General features: G+C 68.8%; 13 non-coding genes across 13 annotated transcripts; 6 read left to right on the top strand and 7 right to left on the bottom strand.

The window, feature by feature from the left end:
- Positions 1–40: 40 nt before the first annotated feature.
- Positions 41–112, bottom strand: TRNAD-GUC (transfer RNA aspartic acid (anticodon GUC)). The gene has a single exon. It is a non-coding gene; the product is annotated as a tRNA-Asp (tRNA).
- A 555-nt stretch (positions 113–667) lies between these two features.
- TRNAL-CAG (transfer RNA leucine (anticodon CAG)) lies at positions 668–750 on the top strand. Its single transcript has one exon. It is a non-coding gene; the product is annotated as a tRNA-Leu (tRNA).
- Positions 751–2,243: 1,493 nt separating this feature from the next.
- TRNAG-GCC (transfer RNA glycine (anticodon GCC)) lies at positions 2,244–2,314 on the top strand. Its single transcript has one exon. It is a non-coding gene; the product is annotated as a tRNA-Gly (tRNA).
- A 5,028-nt stretch (positions 2,315–7,342) lies between these two features.
- On the bottom strand, positions 7,343–7,414 carry TRNAE-CUC (transfer RNA glutamic acid (anticodon CUC)). Its single transcript has one exon. It is a non-coding gene; the product is annotated as a tRNA-Glu (tRNA).
- Positions 7,415–7,692: 278 nt separating this feature from the next.
- Positions 7,693–7,764, bottom strand: TRNAG-UCC (transfer RNA glycine (anticodon UCC)). Its single transcript has one exon. It is a non-coding gene; the product is annotated as a tRNA-Gly (tRNA).
- Positions 7,765–8,505: 741 nt separating this feature from the next.
- On the bottom strand, positions 8,506–8,577 carry TRNAD-GUC (transfer RNA aspartic acid (anticodon GUC)). Its single transcript has one exon. It is a non-coding gene; the product is annotated as a tRNA-Asp (tRNA).
- A 559-nt stretch (positions 8,578–9,136) lies between these two features.
- TRNAL-CAG (transfer RNA leucine (anticodon CAG)) lies at positions 9,137–9,219 on the top strand. Its single transcript has one exon. It is a non-coding gene; the product is annotated as a tRNA-Leu (tRNA).
- Positions 9,220–10,712: 1,493 nt separating this feature from the next.
- TRNAG-GCC (transfer RNA glycine (anticodon GCC)) lies at positions 10,713–10,783 on the top strand. Its single transcript has one exon. It is a non-coding gene; the product is annotated as a tRNA-Gly (tRNA).
- Positions 10,784–15,811: 5,028 nt separating this feature from the next.
- TRNAE-CUC (transfer RNA glutamic acid (anticodon CUC)) lies at positions 15,812–15,883 on the bottom strand. The gene has a single exon. It is a non-coding gene; the product is annotated as a tRNA-Glu (tRNA).
- A 278-nt stretch (positions 15,884–16,161) lies between these two features.
- On the bottom strand, positions 16,162–16,233 carry TRNAG-UCC (transfer RNA glycine (anticodon UCC)). The gene has a single exon. It is a non-coding gene; the product is annotated as a tRNA-Gly (tRNA).
- Positions 16,234–16,974: 741 nt separating this feature from the next.
- On the bottom strand, positions 16,975–17,046 carry TRNAD-GUC (transfer RNA aspartic acid (anticodon GUC)). Its single transcript has one exon. It is a non-coding gene; the product is annotated as a tRNA-Asp (tRNA).
- A 559-nt stretch (positions 17,047–17,605) lies between these two features.
- On the top strand, positions 17,606–17,688 carry TRNAL-CAG (transfer RNA leucine (anticodon CAG)). The gene has a single exon. It is a non-coding gene; the product is annotated as a tRNA-Leu (tRNA).
- A 1,493-nt stretch (positions 17,689–19,181) lies between these two features.
- Positions 19,182–19,252, top strand: TRNAG-GCC (transfer RNA glycine (anticodon GCC)). Its single transcript has one exon. It is a non-coding gene; the product is annotated as a tRNA-Gly (tRNA).
- Positions 19,253–20,274: the final 1,022 nt, after the last annotated feature.

The raw sequence follows: 20,274 nt of genomic DNA, 5'->3' as shown, positions 1-20,274 counted from the left end.
GGACAGAGAGCGACCGCGGCCACCAAAAAGGGTGTGTTGCCTCCCCGTCGGGGAATCGAACCCCGGTCTCCCGCGTGACAGGCGGGGATACTCACCACTATACTAACGAGGACGGCGGCGACCGTCCTGCCGCCCGGCCGCCCTCGGGCTCTCGGGCTGCCTGCCCACGCCTCCCCTTGCCCAGCACGGGCCGCCGGCCACCACGGGTCCCGACCCAACCGCGCACCAGACCAACCGCCTCGGTCACAGCGGCAGCCCGCCACCCCGACAGGGACCCGGACCCCCGGGGCACTGGACCCTCCCCAGCGCGCCGCCTCTTGCCTCCAACGCGGGCGTTCCGCCGGGAGAAGGGGGCGCGAGAAGGCAAGCGGGGCTGCGACGACACGGTGGGCGCGCGCCGGCCGGCGTCGGGCCAGGACAGGCGCGGGTGGGGAGGGGCCGGCCCGCCCAGGGCCCTCTGGGTCCGCGGCGCGAGCGGCGGCGGAGCCAGGCGCCTCGGCCGGCCGCCGCGCGCCGGCTCCGTCGACCCCCACTCCGGACGCCCGCCCGCCTGCCTGCCTGCCTGCCTGCCTGGCGTGGCGCCGCCCGCGGCCCGCCAAGGGCGCCGGTGCTCGCGCCGCGTCGGGTCCCAGCCAGGCGAGCGGCCACGCGCCCAGCCAGGCCCGCCGTCAGGATGGCCGAGCGGTCTAAGGCGCTGCGTTCAGGTCGCAGTCTCCCCTGGAGGCGTGGGTTCGAATCCCACTCCTGACAAGCCAGCCTTTTGGCCCGCCGGACAAACGCACCCGTCCTCCGCGCGCCACTGCCTTTCTCCACACACGCCCTCCCGCCGCCACCTGCACCCCCACAGAAGGCACCTTCAGTCCTTCTCAGCGCATCTTTCCTCGCCAGCTGGCTGCAGCTGCAGCTGCTGCTTTTCCTGCCTCCCTGCCTCCCCCTGGCCCACACTCGCCCACCCTCCCACTTCCACTCCCACAGCCCCGCCGCGCCCCGCCCCCGGCCGCGCCGAAGCACGCAGCCCCGCGGCGGGTGGCAAGCCCTCCTCCCTTCGCCGGCGCTCCGACTTCTGCCCGGGGAACGGCCTACTCGCCCTCGCAGCCTTGCTTCCACGGCTGCCCCCGCCAGCTCTCCCGCCAGGCCGGCACCCCGTCCTCCGCGCCCGCCCCGCCGGCCCGCCTGCGCTCCCCAGCCACAGCGAGGCGGCCGAGCCCCCGCCTTGCCCGCCAAGGGGCTGCCGCGTGCCCTCGACCCTTCTCCGCCGTGCGTTCTTGGCCGGGCCGCAACCTGCCTGCCGCCCGCCCTGGACGCGTGCCATCCAGCCTTCCTGCTGGCCAGCGCACACCGGCCTTCCTTGCACGAGTCCGTCCCGGGAAGGGTGCTCCGCTGGGGAGGGAGCGGAAGCCCTGCGTGCCCGTCCAGCCCACCCCCCGGCGCCCGGCCCGCGCCCCCGACCTCGGCGCCACGGCGCCCGTTCCCGTGGGAAGCCGCTGCCCCGGCCGGAGCCAAGCCCGCCCTGGCGCGCTCCCTGCCTCTCAGCCCGCAGTCCCCGAGCCAGGAGCCGCGCTGCCAAAGGGCCCCTGCTCACCACCACCACCCCGTCAGAGCCGGACCCCGGGAGCGCGGTCGGCCAGAGCGCAGGAGCCAGGCTCACACGCCTTTGGGTCCCTGGGCCTGAGCGCGGGTCTAAGGATGGGATGGCGGGGGGAGGGCGGGTAGGGGGCGGTGGCGGAGGCGCTCGGAGGCGTCGCCCTCCCGCGCTCGCGCTTCCCGCACAGACCGAGCCCGGCGTCCCTTCCCCCGCCCGCTCTCGCACGCCCCACCCCGGCACGGCCGGAAAGCCAGCCCGCCAGAGGGACTTTGGGTCGGGACCCGGCGGTCGCTGAGAGGCACGTCTGCGCGCGGCCGCAGCGACCACGCAGCGCCTGCACCTGACAGGGATCCCGGCGCCGGGCAGACGGCGTCGGCTCCCGGCGCCCTCACGCGACACCGACAGGGTCGCGGCGGCCGTGGTCGGCGCAGAAGGCGCGGGACGGGCCGCGTGGGCCCGCGTCCCGTCGCCCCGGGCTCCCTCCGAGAGCGGCGCGCCCCGGGGTCCTGCACGTGCCCGGATCCTGTCTTACAGGTCGCCCGCCCGTCGTCTCCCGCTGCAACGGGGCAGAGAGATGCCCACGGGCGAGCAGTGAGCAGCGGCGGGCGGGTGGCGGCCAGCGCCTGAGGGGCAGCGACGGGCGGCGCTGGCCACCGGTGCATGGGTGGTTCAGTGGTAGAATTCTCGCCTGCCACGCGGGAGGCCCGGGTTCGATTCCCGCCCCATGCAGCCCCAGCGTCCCCTTTTGGTCCCACGGTGCGGCCCCAGAGCCCAACTAGGTCTGCCCGCTGAAACGCGCTCGAGGCAGCGCTCCTGCAAACGCTGGCTGGCTACCTGCCGCCCGCTGCCTCTCCCACACAGACGCCCAGGACCCCTCCCCACCTCACCCACAAAAGGCCCTGCTGCCAAGCCTTCGTGGCCCCAAACCCTGCGGGCTCAGCCGCCCGTGCGTCCAGGCACCTTTCTTGTGTTTGCTCGCGTCCTCACCCGGACCCAGCCGAGGGCTCGGGGACTGCACTGGCAGGAATACCCCACCGCTGGCAGCCGCCCGCACCACACTTCATCTTTCACAACGTCCGTCTCCAAGCTCCCTGCCTCACTCTCCCCACACTCCGAGAGAAATCAATCACACTACGTTTGCACAGCCAGGAGCAAGGGAGCTGCCACATCTGGCAAGCATACCTCCCTTTTGCCTGCAGGGTCCCTGGACCACGTCTTGCAGGACGAGTTCCAAAGAAGTCCACCAGCTGCCGGCCCTCGCCCTCGGGCCTGGCCTCGGCAGAAATAGGTTTCCAACAGCAACGCCCTCACCGCCTCAAACACCACCCCTTCCCCCTGAAACCCTCTTGCGCGCCTCACCTCAGCATCAGCCCTGCCCCAAGAGCACCCCCACCTCAGCCTGCAGCCTCACCGTCCCCCTACTCCCCCACATGCACCCATCCCACCCCCAGCTCCCCGCCTCCCCCATCTCCACACACCCCGCCCCCCACGCCCCGTTCCTCCCTGAGCCGTTCCAAATCCCACTCTTGCCAAGGAACCTGCCTTTGCATCTGTCCCACTGGCCTGCCTCCCCCCACCCCCCGCTTCAAGCCACGGCCTGCTCCTTTTTCTGCTTCTTCGAACACAAGTAGAACGGATTCACATTCCTGGGTGAGTCTCAGGTGCCCGGCAAAGTGATTCAGTCCCCTGTTCTTTGCCAGGTGGTCTTCCAGTGTAGGTGAAGGCGAGATACAGATACACTTCTCCTGCTACAGAGGAAAGCTCTGTTGCTCTTCTACTGTAAGCACAGTCTTTCCTATCTCTTGATCCGACTTCAACTTCGTCCCTCCCTGCCTTTCCCCTTGGGTAGCCCTATGTACGTTTTCGGGGTCTCCAGGTCGCTTTCCCCTTTGCGCATAGATTCGTCTGTATTCGTCGTTAAGAGTCCACAGAGCTTTCTCCCGATCCAAGCGACTCACTTCACTGAGCGGACCCTTCTGTGGGTCCGTCTGACCTTGCGGCCCATGGCGATGGCGGCTCCTTCTTGAGGGCTGCGTCATATTCCACGGTACAGATATCCCTCACCTTCTTGTGCCGGCCACGTGCCGACGGGCACTTGGGCGTTTCCCGCGGGTCTCGGCTCCGGCACAGAGGGCTGCGGTGACCCTGGGGGATGCCTGCATCTCTCCCCATTAGGGGTATTTGTCGTCTTTTCCCGACGCGTGCCCAGGGTTGGCTTTCCTGGATCATAATGGAAGCTCTTCTTTTTCCTATTGCTGGACTGATCCTCGACTGACTGACTTCGACGGAGTAGCACTTGTCCTGGAAGCGTAGTTGATCTACAACCTGGTGTGCGTTTCCGCTGTACAGCGTTGGGGTTCAGTCCTGTCTGTGGGTGGGTGGGGGGGGGCTCATGTGTTCAGCTCGTTTCCATTGCGGGTGATGACAGCATATGGGATCTCATTCCCTGCGGTATCCCGCGTGTCCTTGTTCCTCCTCCCCTTCCTACGCAGTACTGGTACGGTTGATCCGTTGAGCCCGGCTCCTCAATCATCCCTCGGTCCCTGACTGCGCCCTTGGGAAGCCCCAAGCGGCTTTCCTGTGTCTGAGAGTCTGTGGCTGGTTGGCCCAGGGATTCATTTGTACAACACTTTAGAGTCCACCCATCCGTGACCTTGTCTGTTTGACTTCCCTCACCAAGGATAATATTCTGCAGCTCCAGCCGCCGTTGCTGCCAGTGACACTATCTGCCTCTTGTGGACGGCTCGGTGACATCCCATTCTCTCCCTTTCTCTGATACTGCATCTTGGTGGCTGAGCCTTTGGGGATGGGCACTAGGGTTTTCTCCACGTCTCGGCTATGGCAAACGGTGCTGCTGTGACTGTGGGGGTTGCATGTGTCTTTCCGAATGAAGAGCTGCGCCTTTCGTGGATATGTACCCAGGGTGGGGTTGGCATAGCTCACCTGTTTTCCGCTGACTTCATTGCCTGCTGAGTTAGTTTTCTTTTGAAAGCTTACTCCGACGTCGTAGTCACGGTTGTTGCGGAAGTACAGTGGATTCCCAATATTGTGCTGGTTTCCGGTGGACCGCAGTGTGATCCTGTTTTGCTTGTGCAGATCTCGAGTGTCATATATGGTTTCAGATTCTTTTCCACTTGAGGTTACTCCAGGGCACTGACGCTGATTCCCTGTGTTGAACTGGATAACCTTGGCGCTTCTCCCTTTAGACAGGGTCCTGCGTATCTGTGCGTTGCAGCTCCCCAGTCATCCCTCCAGCGCTGCCTTTCCGCTTGCGTTACCCTAAGGTGGGTTTCTGCGTGAGTCGGTTTCTCCTGGCAAATAGCTTCGTTTTGTATTATTTTCCATGCTCCACATGCCTCGGTCCAACGCGGTCTGACATTCTCCGCCGAGTGTAAGAGTCTCCAGCTGCATCATTGCTTGTGACAACTGGCAATTCTTGACGTGTTTCTGATGCCTGAGTGATGGCGCCATGCTGCATCGATGCCACCCCTTCTTGGGCCCGCCGTGTGTGGCTGGGCGCTGGGGTTTGCTCCGTGTACGGGCCCTGGCAGGCGGTGCTGCCGAGGCGGTGGCGGTGTCCGGACCCTCAGACCTCCCCGAGGTTTGCCCTCTGCGGGCGTGTGCCCTGGAGGGCTGACTGTGCCCGGTCACATGGGAGCTCTCCTTGGCCCTCATGAAATCACAGCCACCTGCGCTGCCAGCCACCCCCGCCCCATCCCACCCTGAGGCCCCAGCAGTGTCACCCCCGACACTGGACACTCCCTCCCGATGGGTGGTGACTTTGGTCTCTGGGGCGGTACGGTGGGCCCACCCATCTCGGACCGGGTCTGGCCCCCAGCTGGCGCTGGCGCTCCGTTTCTGTCCTTCGCTTGCCTGCGTCCTAGCCTCCGCCCAGAGCCACAGCCCGCCGCCGAGCCTGAGCAGCCTGTGGCACCGAGCACCAGTGTGGCTCGCCCCCGCTCACCCGCCACCCGACCCAAATGGAGTGCTCACCCGCCATCTTCCTCACGCCACAGCCCCGTCACTGTCACGGCCTGCCCTCTGCCTTTCCCGCCAGACTCCAGGCTCGGCCCCACCTCCCCACCCAACATCCCCCTGGAGCTCGGGCTATCCCTCACACGTCCTGCCCTGGCCTGCCCTGCCCTGGCGTTCACCAGTGCGGGCCTCCCTCTGGCTCCGCAGCCCCAGCCCAACCCCCACGCCCACCCCTACCTACCGCAGATCCGTCCCAGCCTCTCACATGTGCCTGGCACGGCTTCGCCGCCGCGCCCATGCTTCTGTAGAGGCCCTGCTCGAGTGGCCTGCCGATCTTTCGGCCAGGTCCCCGAGAGCCCCACGCCGCCCCTTCCCGCCGGCCGTCCATGCAGACGCCCCGACCAAGCACCCCGGGGCCTGCCTCCCAGCTCCCTGCTCGCCGCCGCGCCCTCTGCTCGCGATCGCCCTGCCCGGGTCCCTGATCCACGTGGGGCGCCCACCAGCCATGGCCCCAAGCACCTTCCTCCGATACTCTCCCCCATGCACTCTGACGCCCACAGCCCCGGCAGGGGCCTCGAGGAAACCTCCTTTGGCGACGGCAAGCACACGTCGGGCCACGGGGGCTCCTTTCCCACAGGGCACTCGCCTTTGTGCCATCGCACCCGAGTGTGCCGCCCTCGCCGCACGTTGGTGCCTTTCGTCTGCCGTCCACTTCCCCTCCGAAGGACACAGTCCTTGAACAGACGTGAAACCCTTTGGGGATAGACCAGCCGAGACGGGGCCAAGAGGAGACTGTGCTGGAGGATCACCCTCGCGCAGAGTTCCTAGGGGAAGACGGTGACAGGGTGGGGAGAGGGATGGAGTGGATCCTGGATAGACAGTTTGGAGGGCGCTCTGTGTGTGTGTGTGTGTGTGTGTGTGTGTGTGTGCACCCGAGTGCCCACCTTTGGTTACGAGTGGGGGAGGGAGGCCTGGGTAAATCTTGCCTCAGTCCAGTAGGATTGAGAGCTGTGGTCAGGCAAGGGAAACAGCACGATGGTCGGGTTGTCCTCCCTGGCAGGCATCGCTGCCCCCGGGCGACTGAACTGCTACCCATGCCTCCCGGGCGCCGTGGTCCGCCTCCCAGAGCCCACTCAAGACCAGAACCCTCTTGGAGTCGCCAGCGGCACACGGGAGTCACAGCCAGCCCGGGACCTGGCACGCACTGGCCAAGCCGCCCAGAGAGGTGGCTGGCATGAGAGACACGACAAGGCAGGCGGTCCGTGGCCACGGCCCCCACTCCCAGAGGCAGATCCCCCTCGCTCACCTTCGGCTGTGGCCACCGCCCCTGCCGCTGCTGGCCCCCAGCTGGCGACCGCCACAGCCCACGCCCCTACCCCCAGCCCTACCCCCACCCCTACCGCCGCCGGCCCTATCCAAGCCCACCTCCTCACCACCACCCACAGCAGGAGAACCAGCACAAGCCCAGGAGCATCACCGCCACCACCAGGGGCAGCAGCCGCAGCCCCTCAGGAGGGAGGGAGGCGGGGGGTGGGGTTGGGGGGGGGGGCTGGTGGATGGGAGGCCTCAGGCGCGTCGTGGTGGAAGCGGCGCGAGGTTGCCACTGCGGCCAAAACCTTTGCCCCGCGGGACGGCGGAGGTGGCCTGAATCGTGCTGGGGCTGGACGGGCAGGGTCCCGGGGGCCTCTGGCGCAGCGCTGAGCAAGCGTAGGCTAAGAAAAGGGTGGCAGGGTGTCCATCGAGGACGTGGGCAGGTGGCAGGCGGAGAGGAAGAAGAAAGGCTTCCCTGACCGGGAATCGAACCCGGGCCGCGGCGGTGAGAGCGCCGAATCCTAACCACTAGACCACCAGGGAGCGTCGGGGTTCAGCCCTCGCCTGCTCCTGGTGAGCCCCGCGCCTCCATGCCACCCGCCCGTGCCACCTTGCTGCCCACACCCGGCCTTTGCAAGTCCAGCCGCCTGCCCTGCCGTGCCGTCTTGCTTTCAGCACCCTCAAAACACCCCGCGCGCCGCCGGCTTCTCGCACACACGCCAAAAGCCGCCGGCCAGCGGGCTGGCTCCCTGCTCCCACCTCTCTGTCCCCCGAACGCCCCTGCCGGGAGAGCGCTGGAACTCAGCAAAAGGTCGGCCCGCTGCGTTGGCCGGGAATCGAACCCGGGTCAACTGCTTGGAAGGCAGCTATGCTCACCACTATACCACCAACGCTCCACAGCCCGGGCGGCCGCCAGACGCCGGCCCCGGGCTCGCCCCAGCATACTCTCGCCGCCGCCTCCGCATCCCTGCCCCGACGCCCCGTCAGCCGGAGGCTTGCGCCGCCGCCGCCGGCGCTCCCAGCAGCCACGCGGCGCCCCAAGCGCGCCAGCGCCACGCGGTCGCCGGGAATCCACCGGCCCCACCGCCCCAGGGCGGCGCCCCCGCGGCCTTGCGGCCCTCCGGCCCTTCGCTCCCCGCCGCGGCCCGCCAACGCCTCCCCGCCCTCACCCCCGGCGGGCAACGCGGGGCGCGCAGCTTCCAGCACCCAGCTGGCCAAAGCGCTACTCCACCGGGCGCTGGGCGAGGCCACTTCCCACGACGACAAGGGGACACGGGACCCACCTGCCTGCACGCGGCGGGGCCGTCGCGAGCCTACGAGCCCACTCAGGCAGCCACTGGGGGTCGGCGCGTGGGCGGGCGGCCGGCCGGCCGCCAGATCCGGCTATGGTCGGGCAAGGCCGTGGGGTCGCCAAGGAGGCCCTCGCTCCGCCGTGGCGACCGTGCGCCCGCCGACGACAAAGGGCTCAGGCTGGAGCGCTGCACGGGCAGAGGGGGTCGCCGGGAGCTAGGCCGGGCACCGCCGTCGGCGGCGCCCTGGCGCCTCGCCCAAAGACGTCGGGAGGAGGCGAAGGGCCCTCCGGGGCCTGGCGGCAGGACAGAGAGCGACCGCGGCCACCAAAAAGGGTGTGTTGCCTCCCCGTCGGGGAATCGAACCCCGGTCTCCCGCGTGACAGGCGGGGATACTCACCACTATACTAACGAGGACGGCGGCGACCGTCCTGCCGCCCGGCCGCCCTCGGGCTCTCGGGCTGCCTGCCCACGCCTCCCCTTGCCCAGCACGGGCCGCCGGCCACCACGGGTCCCGACCCAACCGCGCACCAGACCAACCGCCTCGGTCACAGCGGCAGCCCGCCACCCCGACAGGGACCCGGACCCCCGGGGCACTGGACCCTCCCCAGCGCGCCGCCTCTTGCCTCCAACGCGGGCGTTCCGCCGGGAGAAGGGGGCGCGAGAAGGCAAGCGGGGCTGCGACGACACGGTGGGCGCGCGCCGGCCGGCGTCGGGCCAGGACAGGCGCGGGTGGGGAGGGGCCGGCCCGCCCAGGGCCCTCTGGGTCCGCGGCGCGAGCGGCGGCGGAGCCAGGCGCCTCGGCCGGCCGCCGCGCGCCGGCTCCGTCGACCCCCACTCCGGACGCCCGCCCGCCTGCCTGCCTGCCTGCCTGCCTGCCTGGCGTGGCGCCGCCCGCGGCCCGCCAAGGGCGCCGGTGCTCGCGCCGCGTCGGGTCCCAGCCAGGCGAGCGGCCACGCGCCCAGCCAGGCCCGCCGTCAGGATGGCCGAGCGGTCTAAGGCGCTGCGTTCAGGTCGCAGTCTCCCCTGGAGGCGTGGGTTCGAATCCCACTCCTGACAAGCCAGCCTTTTGGCCCGCCGGACAAACGCACCCGTCCTCCGCGCGCCACTGCCTTTCTCCACACACGCCCTCCCGCCGCCACCTGCACCCCCACAGAAGGCACCTTCAGTCCTTCTCAGCGCATCTTTCCTCGCCAGCTGGCTGCAGCTGCAGCTGCTGCTTTTCCTGCCTCCCTGCCTCCCCCTGGCCCACACTCGCCCACCCTCCCACTTCCACTCCCACAGCCCCGCCGCGCCCCGCCCCCGGCCGCGCCGAAGCACGCAGCCCCGCGGCGGGTGGCAAGCCCTCCTCCCTTCGCCGGCGCTCCGACTTCTGCCCGGGGAACGGCCTACTCGCCCTCGCAGCCTTGCTTCCACGGCTGCCCCCGCCAGCTCTCCCGCCAGGCCGGCACCCCGTCCTCCGCGCCCGCCCCGCCGGCCCGCCTGCGCTCCCCAGCCACAGCGAGGCGGCCGAGCCCCCGCCTTGCCCGCCAAGGGGCTGCCGCGTGCCCTCGACCCTTCTCCGCCGTGCGTTCTTGGCCGGGCCGCAACCTGCCTGCCGCCCGCCCTGGACGCGTGCCATCCAGCCTTCCTGCTGGCCAGCGCACACCGGCCTTCCTTGCACGAGTCCGTCCCGGGAAGGGTGCTCCGCTGGGGAGGGAGCGGAAGCCCTGCGTGCCCGTCCAGCCCACCCCCCGGCGCCCGGCCCGCGCCCCCGACCTCGGCGCCACGGCGCCCGTTCCCGTGGGAAGCCGCTGCCCCGGCCGGAGCCAAGCCCGCCCTGGCGCGCTCCCTGCCTCTCAGCCCGCAGTCCCCGAGCCAGGAGCCGCGCTGCCAAAGGGCCCCTGCTCACCACCACCACCCCGTCAGAGCCGGACCCCGGGAGCGCAGTCGGCCAGAGCGCAGGAGCCAGGCTCACACGCCTTTGGGTCCCTGGGCCTGAGCGCGGGTCTAAGGATGGGATGGCGGGGGGAGGGCGGGTAGGGGGCGGTGGCGGAGGCGCTCGGAGGCGTCGCCCTCCCGCGCTCGCGCTTCCCGCACAGACCGAGCCCGGCGTCCCTTCCCCCGCCCGCTCTCGCACGCCCCACCCCGGCACGGCCGGAAAGCCAGCCCGCCAGAGGGACTTTGGGTCGGGACCCGGCGGTCGCTGAGAGGCACGTCTGCGCGCGGCCGCAGCGACCACGCAGCGCCTGCACCTCACAGGGATCCCGGCGCCGGGCAGACGGCGTCGGCTCCCGGCGCCCTCACGCGACACCGACAGGGTCGCGGCGGCCGTGGTCGGCGCAGAAGGCGCCGGACGGGCCGCGTGGGCCCGTGTCCCGTCGCCCCGGGCTCCCTCCGAGAGCGCCGCGCCCCGGGGTCCTGCACGTGCCCGGATCCTGTCTTACAGGTCGCCCGCCCGTCGTCTCCTGCCGCAACGGGGCAGAGAGATGCCCACGGGCGAGCAGTGAGCAGCGGCGGGCGGGTGGCGGCCAGCGCCTGAGGGGCAGCGACGGGCGGCGCTGGCCACCGGTGCATGGGTGGTTCAGTGGTAGAATTCTCGCCTGCCACGCGGGAGGCCCGGGTTCGATTCCCGGCCCATGCAGCCCCAGCGTCCCCTTTTGGTCCCACGGTGCGGCCCCAGAGCCCAACTAGGTCTGCCCGCTGAAACGCGCTCGAGGCAGCGCTCCTGCAAACGCTGGCTGGCTACCTGCCGCCCGCTGCCTCTCCCACACAGACGCCCAGGACCCCTCCCCACCTCACCCACAAAAGGCCCTGCTGCCAAGCCTTCGTGGCCCCAAACCCTGCGGGCTCAGCCGCCCGTGCGTCCAGGCACCTTTCTTGTGTTTGCTCGCGTCCTCACCCGGACCCAGCCGAGGGCTCGGGGACTGCACTGGCAGGAATACCCCACCGCTGGCAGCCGCCCGCACCACACTTCATCTTTCACAACGTCCGTCTCCAAGCTCCCTGCCTCACTCTCCCCACACTCCGAGAGAAATCAATCACACTACGTTTGCACAGCCAGGAGCAAGGGAGCTGCCACATCTGGCAAGCATACCTCCCTTTTGCCTGCAGGGTCCCTGGACCACGTCTTGCAGGACGAGTTCCAAAGAAGTCCACCAGCTGCCGGCCCTCGCCCTCGGGCCTGGCCTCGGCAGAAATAGGTTTCCAACAGCAACGCCCTCACCGCCTCAAACACCACCCCTTCCCCCTGAAACCCTCTTGCGCGCCTCACCTCAGCATCAGCCCTGCCCCAAGAGCACCCCCACCTCAGCCTGCAGCCTCACCGTCCCCCTACTCCCCCACATGCACCCATCCCACCCCCAGCTCCCCGCCTCCCCCATCTCCACACACCCCGCCCCCCACGCCCCGTTCCTCCCTGAGCCGTTCCAAATCCCACTCTTGCCAAGGAACCTGCCTTTGCATCTGTCCCACTGGCCTGCCTCCCCCCACCCCCCGCTTCAAGCCACGGCCTGCTCCTTTTTCTGCTTCTTCGAACACAAGTAGAACGGATTCACATTCCTGGGTGAGTCTCAGGTGCCCGGCAAAGTGATTCAGTCCCCTGTTCTTTGCCAGGTGGTCTTCCAGTGTAGGTGAAGGCGAGATACAGATACACTTCTCCTGCTACAGAGGAAAGCTCTGTTGCTCTTCTACTGTAAGCACAGTCTTTCCTATCTCTTGATCCGACTTCAACTTCGTCCCTCCCTGCCTTTCCCCTTGGGTAGCCCTATGTACGTTTTCGGGGTCTCCAGGTCGCTTTCCCCTTTGCGCATAGATTCGTCTGTATTCGTCGTTAAGAGTCCACAGAGCTTTCTCCCGATCCAAGCGACTCACTTCACTGAGCGGACCCTTCTGTGGGTCCGTCTGACCTTGCGGCCCATGGCGATGGCGGCTCCTTCTTGAGGGCTGCGTCATATTCCACGGTACAGATATCCCTCACCTTCTTGTGCCGGCCACGTGCCGACGGGCACTTGGGCGTTTCCCGCGGGTCTCGGCTCCGGCACAGAGGGCTGCGGTGACCCTGGGGGATGCCTGCATCTCTCCCCATTAGGGGTATTTGTCGTCTTTTCCCGACGCGTGCCCAGGGTTGGCTTTCCTGGATCATAATGGAAGCTCTTCTTTTTCCTATTGCTGGACTGATCCTCGACTGACTGACTTCGACGGAGTAGCACTTGTCCTGGAAGCGTAGTTGATCTACAACCTGGTGTGCGTTTCCGCTGTACAGCGTTGGGGTTCAGTCCTGTCTGTGGGTGGGTGGGGGGGGGCTCATGTGTTCAGCTCTTTTCCATTGCGGGTGATGACAGCATATGGGATCTCATTCCCTGCGGTATCCCGCGTGTCCTTGTTCCTCCTCCCCTTCCTACGCAGTACTGGTACGGTTGATCCGTTGAGCCCGGCTCCTCAATCATCCCTCGGTCCCTGACTGCGCCCTTGGGAAGCCCCAAGCGGCTTTCCTGTGTCTGAGAGTCTGTGGCTGGTTGGCCCAGGGATTCATTTGTACAACACTTTAGAGTCCACCCATCCGTGACCTTGTCTGTTTGACTTCCCTCACCAAGGGTAATATTCTGCAGCTCCAGCCGCCGTTGCTGCCAGTGACACTATCTGCCTCTTGTGGACGGCTCGGTGACATCCCATTCTCTCCCTTTCTCTGATACTGCATCTTGGTGGCTGAGCCTTTGGGGATGGGCACTAGGGTTTTCTCCACGTCTCGGCTATGGCAAACGGTGCTGCTGTGACTGTGGGGGTTGCATGTGTCTTTCCGAATGAAGAGCTGCGCCTTTCGTGGATATGTACCCAGGGTGGGGTTGGCATAGCTCACCTGTTTTCCGCTGACTTCATTGCCTGCTGAGTTAGTTTTCTTTTGAAAGCTTACTCCGACGTCGTAGTCACGGTTGTTGCGGAAGTACAGTGGATTCCCAATATTGTGCTGGTTTCCGGTGGACCGCAGTGTGATCCTGTTTTGCTTGTGCAGATCTCGAGTGTCATATATGGTTTCAGATTCTTTTCCACTTGAGGTTACTCCAGGGCACTGACGCTGATTCCCTGTGTTGAACTGGATAACCTTGGCGCTTCTCCCTTTAGACAGGGTCCTGCGTATCTGTGCGTTGCAGCTCCCCAGTCATCCCTCCAGCGCTGCCTTTCCGCTTGCGTTACCCTAAGGTGGGTTTCTGCGTGAGTCGGTTTCTCCTGGCAAATAGCTTCGTTTTGTATTATTTTCCATGCTCCACATGCCTCGGTCCAACGCGGTCTGACATTCTCCGCCGAGTGTAAGAGTCTCCAGCTGCATCATTGCTTGTGACAACTGGCAATTCTTGACGTGTTTCTGATGCCTGAGTGATGGCGCCATGCTGCATCGATGCCACCCCTTCTTGGGCCCGCCGTGTGTGGCTGGGCGCTGGGGTTTGCTCCGTGTACGGGCCCTGGCAGGCGGTGCTGCCGAGGCGGTGGCGGTGTCCGGACCCTCAGACCTCCCCGAGGTTTGCCCTCTGCGGGCGTGTACCCTGGAGGGCTGACTGTGCCCGGTCACATGGGAGCTCTCCTTGGCCCTCATGAAATCACAGCCACCTGCGCTGCCAGCCACCCCCGCCCCATCCCACCCTGAGGCCCCAGCAGTGTCACCCCCGACACTGGACACTCCCTCCCGATGGGTGGTGACTTTGGTCTCTGGGGCGGTACGGTGGGCCCACCCATCTCGGACCGGGTCTGGCCCCCAGCTGGCGCTGGCGCTCCGTTTCTGTCCTTCGCTTGCCTGCGTCCTAGCCTCCGCCCAGAGCCACAGCCCGCCGCCGAGCCTGAGCAGCCTGTGGCACCGAGCACCAGTGTGGCTCGCCCCCGCTCACCCGCCACCCGACCCAAATGGAGTGCTCACCCGCCATCTTCCTCACGCCACAGCCCCGTCACTGTCACGGCCTGCCCTCTGCCTTTCCCGCCAGACTCCAGGCTCGGCCCCACCTCCCCACCCAACATCCCCCTGGAGCTCGGGCTATCCCTCACACGTCCTGCCCTGGCCTGCCCTGCCCTGGCGTTCACCAGTGCGGGCCTCCCTCTGGCTCCGCAGCCCCAGCCCAACCCCCACGCCCACCCCTACCTACCGCAGATCCGTCCCAGCCTCTCACATGTGCCTGGCACGGCTTCGCCGCCGCGCCCATGCTTCTGTAGAGGCCCTGCTCGAGTGGCCTGCCGATCTTTCGGCCAGGTCCCCGAGAGCCCCACGCCGCCCCTTCCCGCCGGCCGTCCATGCAGACGCCCCGACCAAGCACCCCGGGGCCTGCCTCCCAGCTCCCTGCTCGCCGCCGCGCCCTCTGCTCGCGATCGCCCTGCCCGGGTCCCTGATCCACGTGGGGCGCCCACCAGCCATGGCCCCAAGCACCTTCCTCCGATACTCTCCCCCATGCACTCTGACGCCCACAGCCCCGGCAGGGGCCTCGAGGAAACCTCCTTTGGCGACGGCAAGCACACGTCGGGCCACGGGGGCTCCTTTCCCACAGGGCACTCGCCTTTGTGCCATCGCACCCGAGTGTGCCGCCCTCGCCGCACGTTGGTGCCTTTCGTCTGCCGTCCACTTCCCCTCCGAAGGACACAGTCCTTGAACAGACGTGAAACCCTTTGGGGATAGACCAGCCGAGACGGGGCCAAGAGGAGACTGTGCTGGAGGATCACCCTCGCGCAGAGTTCCTAGGGGAAGACGGTGACAGGGTGGGGAGAGGGATGGAGTGGATCCTGGATAGACAGTTTGGAGGGCGCTCTGTGTGTGTGTGTGTGTGTGTGTGTGTGTGTGTGCACCCGAGTGCCCACCTTTGGTTACGAGTGGGGGAGGGAGGCCTGGGTAAATCTTGCCTCAGTCCAGTAGGATTGAGAGCTGTGGTCAGGCAAGGGAAACAGCACGATGGTCGGGTTGTCCTCCCTGGCAGGCATCGCTGCCCCCGGGCGACTGAACTGCTACCCATGCCTCCCGGGCGCCGTGGTCCGCCTCCCAGAGCCCACTCAAGACCAGAACCCTCTTGGAGTCGCCAGCGGCACACGGGAGTCACAGCCAGCCCGGGACCTGGCACGCACTGGCCAAGCCGCCCAGAGAGGTGGCTGGCATGAGAGACACGACAAGGCAGGCGGTCCGTGGCCACGGCCCCCACTCCCAGAGGCAGATCCCCCTCGCTCACCTTCGGCTGTGGCCACCGCCCCTGCCGCTGCTGGCCCCCAGCTGGCGACCGCCACAGCCCACGCCCCTACCCCCAGCCCTACCCCCACCCCTACCGCCGCCGGCCCTATCCAAGCCCACCTCCTCACCACCACCCACAGCAGGAGAACCAGCACAAGCCCAGGAGCATCACCGCCACCACCAGGGGCAGCAGCCGCAGCCCCTCAGGAGGGAGGGAGGCGGGGGGTGGGGTTGGGGGGGGGGGCTGGTGGATGGGAGGCCTCAGGCGCGTCGTGGTGGAAGCGGCGCGAGGTTGCCACTGCGGCCAAAACCTTTGCCCCGCGGGACGGCGGAGGTGGCCTGAATCGTGCTGGGGCTGGACGGGCAGGGTCCCGGGGGCCTCTGGCGCAGCGCTGAGCAAGCGTAGGCTAAGAAAAGGGTGGCAGGGTGTCCATCGAGGACGTGGGCAGGTGGCAGGCGGAGAGGAAGAAGAAAGGCTTCCCTGACCGGGAATCGAACCCGGGCCGCGGCGGTGAGAGCGCCGAATCCTAACCACTAGACCACCAGGGAGCGTCGGGGTTCAGCCCTCGCCTGCTCCTGGTGAGCCCCGCGCCTCCATGCCACCCGCCCGTGCCACCTTGCTGCCCACACCCGGCCTTTGCAAGTCCAGCCGCCTGCCCTGCCGTGCCGTCTTGCTTTCAGCACCCTCAAAACACCCCGCGCGCCGCCGGCTTCTCGCACACACGCCAAAAGCCGCCGGCCAGCGGGCTGGCTCCCTGCTCCCACCTCTCTGTCCCCCGAACGCCCCTGCCGGGAGAGCGCTGGAACTCAGCAAAAGGTCGGCCCGCTGCGTTGGCCGGGAATCGAACCCGGGTCAACTGCTTGGAAGGCAGCTATGCTCACCACTATACCACCAACGCTCCACAGCCCGGGCGGCCGCCAGACGCCGGCCCCGGGCTCGCCCCAGCATACTCTCGCCGCCGCCTCCGCATCCCTGCCCCGACGCCCCGTCAGCCGGAGGCTTGCGCCGCCGCCGCCGGCGCTCCCAGCAGCCACGCGGCGCCCCAAGCGCGCCAGCGCCACGCGGTCGCCGGGAATCCACCGGCCCCACCGCCCCAGGGCGGCGCCCCCGCGGCCTTGCGGCCCTCCGGCCCTTCGCTCCCCGCCGCGGCCCGCCAACGCCTCCCCGCCCTCACCCCCGGCGGGCAACGCGGGGCGCGCAGCTTCCAGCACCCAGCTGGCCAAAGCGCTACTCCACCGGGCGCTGGGCGAGGCCACTTCCCACGACGACAAGGGGACACGGGACCCACCTGCCTGCACGCGGCGGGGCCGTCGCGAGCCTACGAGCCCACTCAGGCAGCCACTGGGGGTCGGCGCGTGGGCGGGCGGCCGGCCGGCCGCCAGATCCGGCTATGGTCGGGCAAGGCCGTGGGGTCGCCAAGGAGGCCCTCGCTCCGCCGTGGCGACCGTGCGCCCGCCGACGACAAAGGGCTCAGGCTGGAGCGCTGCACGGGCAGAGGGGGTCGCCGGGAGCTAGGCCGGGCACCGCCGTCGGCGGCGCCCTGGCGCCTCGCCCAAAGACGTCGGGAGGAGGCGAAGGGCCCTCCGGGGCCTGGCGGCAGGACAGAGAGCGACCGCGGCCACCAAAAAGGGTGTGTTGCCTCCCCGTCGGGGAATCGAACCCCGGTCTCCCGCGTGACAGGCGGGGATACTCACCACTATACTAACGAGGACGGCGGCGACCGTCCTGCCGCCCGGCCGCCCTCGGGCTCTCGGGCTGCCTGCCCACGCCTCCCCTTGCCCAGCACGGGCCGCCGGCCACCACGGGTCCCGACCCAACCGCGCACCAGACCAACCGCCTCGGTCACAGCGGCAGCCCGCCACCCCGACAGGGACCCGGACCCCCGGGGCACTGGACCCTCCCCAGCGCGCCGCCTCTTGCCTCCAACGCGGGCGTTCCGCCGGGAGAAGGGGGCGCGAGAAGGCAAGCGGGGCTGCGACGACACGGTGGGCGCGCGCCGGCCGGCGTCGGGCCAGGACAGGCGCGGGTGGGGAGGGGCCGGCCCGCCCAGGGCCCTCTGGGTCCGCGGCGCGAGCGGCGGCGGAGCCAGGCGCCTCGGCCGGCCGCCGCGCGCCGGCTCCGTCGACCCCCACTCCGGACGCCCGCCCGCCTGCCTGCCTGCCTGCCTGCCTGCCTGGCGTGGCGCCGCCCGCGGCCCGCCAAGGGCGCCGGTGCTCGCGCCGCGTCGGGTCCCAGCCAGGCGAGCGGCCACGCGCCCAGCCAGGCCCGCCGTCAGGATGGCCGAGCGGTCTAAGGCGCTGCGTTCAGGTCGCAGTCTCCCCTGGAGGCGTGGGTTCGAATCCCACTCCTGACAAGCCAGCCTTTTGGCCCGCCGGACAAACGCACCCGTCCTCCGCGCGCCACTGCCTTTCTCCACACACGCCCTCCCGCCGCCACCTGCACCCCCACAGAAGGCACCTTCAGTCCTTCTCAGCGCATCTTTCCTCGCCAGCTGGCTGCAGCTGCAGCTGCTGCTTTTCCTGCCTCCCTGCCTCCCCCTGGCCCACACTCGCCCACCCTCCCACTTCCACTCCCACAGCCCCGCCGCGCCCCGCCCCCGGCCGCGCCGAAGCACGCAGCCCCGCGGCGGGTGGCAAGCCCTCCTCCCTTCGCCGGCGCTCCGACTTCTGCCCGGGGAACGGCCTACTCGCCCTCGCAGCCTTGCTTCCACGGCTGCCCCCGCCAGCTCTCCCGCCAGGCCGGCACCCCGTCCTCCGCGCCCGCCCCGCCGGCCCGCCTGCGCTCCCCAGCCACAGCGAGGCGGCCGAGCCCCCGCCTTGCCCGCCAAGGGGCTGCCGCGTGCCCTCGACCCTTCTCCGCCGTGCGTTCTTGGCCGGGCCGCAACCTGCCTGCCGCCCGCCCTGGACGCGTGCCATCCAGCCTTCCTGCTGGCCAGCGCACACCGGCCTTCCTTGCACGAGTCCGTCCCGGGAAGGGTGCTCCGCTGGGGAGGGAGCGGAAGCCCTGCGTGCCCGTCCAGCCCACCCCCCGGCGCCCGGCCCGCGCCCCCGACCTCGGCGCCACGGCGCCCGTTCCCGTGGGAAGCCGCTGCCCCGGCCGGAGCCAAGCCCGCCCTGGCGCGCTCCCTGCCTCTCAGCCCGCAGTCCCCGAGCCAGGAGCCGCGCTGCCAAAGGGCCCCTGCTCACCACCACCACCCCGTCAGAGCCGGACCCCGGGAGCGCAGTCGGCCAGAGCGCAGGAGCCAGGCTCACACGCCTTTGGGTCCCTGGGCCTGAGCGCGGGTCTAAGGATGGGATGGCGGGGGGAGGGCGGGTAGGGGGCGGTGGCGGAGGCGCTCGGAGGCGTCGCCCTCCCGCGCTCGCGCTTCCCGCACAGACCGAGCCCGGCGTCCCTTCCCCCGCCCGCTCTCGCACGCCCCACCCCGGCACGGCCGGAAAGCCAGCCCGCCAGAGGGACTTTGGGTCGGGACCCGGCGGTCGCTGAGAGGCACGTCTGCGCGCGGCCGCAGCGACCACGCAGCGCCTGCACCTCACAGGGATCCCGGCGCCGGGCAGACGGCGTCGGCTCCCGGCGCCCTCACGCGACACCGACAGGGTCGCGGCGGCCGTGGTCGGCGCAGAAGGCGCCGGACGGGCCGCGTGGGCCCGTGTCCCGTCGCCCCGGGCTCCCTCCGAGAGCGCCGCGCCCCGGGGTCCTGCACGTGCCCGGATCCTGTCTTACAGGTCGCCCGCCCGTCGTCTCCTGCCGCAACGGGGCAGAGAGATGCCCACGGGCGAGCAGTGAGCAGCGGCGGGCGGGTGGCGGCCAGCGCCTGAGGGGCAGCGACGGGCGGCGCTGGCCACCGGTGCATGGGTGGTTCAGTGGTAGAATTCTCGCCTGCCACGCGGGAGGCCCGGGTTCGATTCCCGGCCCATGCAGCCCCAGCGTCCCCTTTTGGTCCCACGGTGCGGCCCCAGAGCCCAACTAGGTCTGCCCGCTGAAACGCGCTCGAGGCAGCGCTCCTGCAAACGCTGGCTGGCTACCTGCCGCCCGCTGCCTCTCCCACACAGACGCCCAGGACCCCTCCCCACCTCACCCACAAAAGGCCCTGCTGCCAAGCCTTCGTGGCCCCAAACCCTGCGGGCTCAGCCGCCCGTGCGTCCAGGCACCTTTCTTGTGTTTGCTCGCGTCCTCACCCGGACCCAGCCGAGGGCTCGGGGACTGCACTGGCAGGAATACCCCACCGCTGGCAGCCGCCCGCACCACACTTCATCTTTCACAACGTCCGTCTCCAAGCTCCCTGCCTCACTCTCCCCACACTCCGAGAGAAATCAATCACACTACGTTTGCACAGCCAGGAGCAAGGGAGCTGCCACATCTGGCAAGCATACCTCCCTTTTGCCTGCAGGGTCCCTGGACCACGTCTTGCAGGACGAGTTCCAAAGAAGTCCACCAGCTGCCGGCCCTCGCCCTCGGGCCTGGCCTCGGCAGAAATAGGTTTCCAACAGCAACGCCCTCACCGCCTCAAACACCACCCCTTCCCCCTGAAACCCTCTTGCGCGCCTCACCTCAGCATCAGCCCTGCCCCAAGAGCACCCCCACCTCAGCCTGCAGCCTCACCGTCCCCCTACTCCCCCACATGCACCCATCCCACCCCCAGCTCCCCGCCTCCCCCATCTCCACACACCCCGCCCCCCACGCCCCGTTCCTCCCTGAGCCGTTCCAAATCCCACTCTTGCCAAGGAACCTGCCTTTGCATCTGTCCCACTGGCCTGCCTCCCCCCACCCCCCGCTTCAAGCCACGGCCTGCTCCTTTTTCTGCTTCTTCGAACACAAGTAGAACGGATTCACATTCCTGGGTGAGTCTCAGGTGCCCGGCAAAGTGATTCAGTCCCCTGTTCTTTGCCAGGTGGTCTTCCAGTGTAGGTGAAGGCGAGATACAGATACACTTCTCCTGCTA

This window comes from Ovis canadensis, chromosome 1, assembly GCF_042477335.2.
Source record: "Ovis canadensis isolate MfBH-ARS-UI-01 breed Bighorn chromosome 1, ARS-UI_OviCan_v2, whole genome shotgun sequence".
Taxonomy (NCBI): domain Eukaryota; kingdom Metazoa; phylum Chordata; class Mammalia; order Artiodactyla; family Bovidae; genus Ovis; species Ovis canadensis.
Note: the sequence above shows the minus strand (reverse complement) of the source record. Positions and strands in the feature narration are given on the sequence as shown.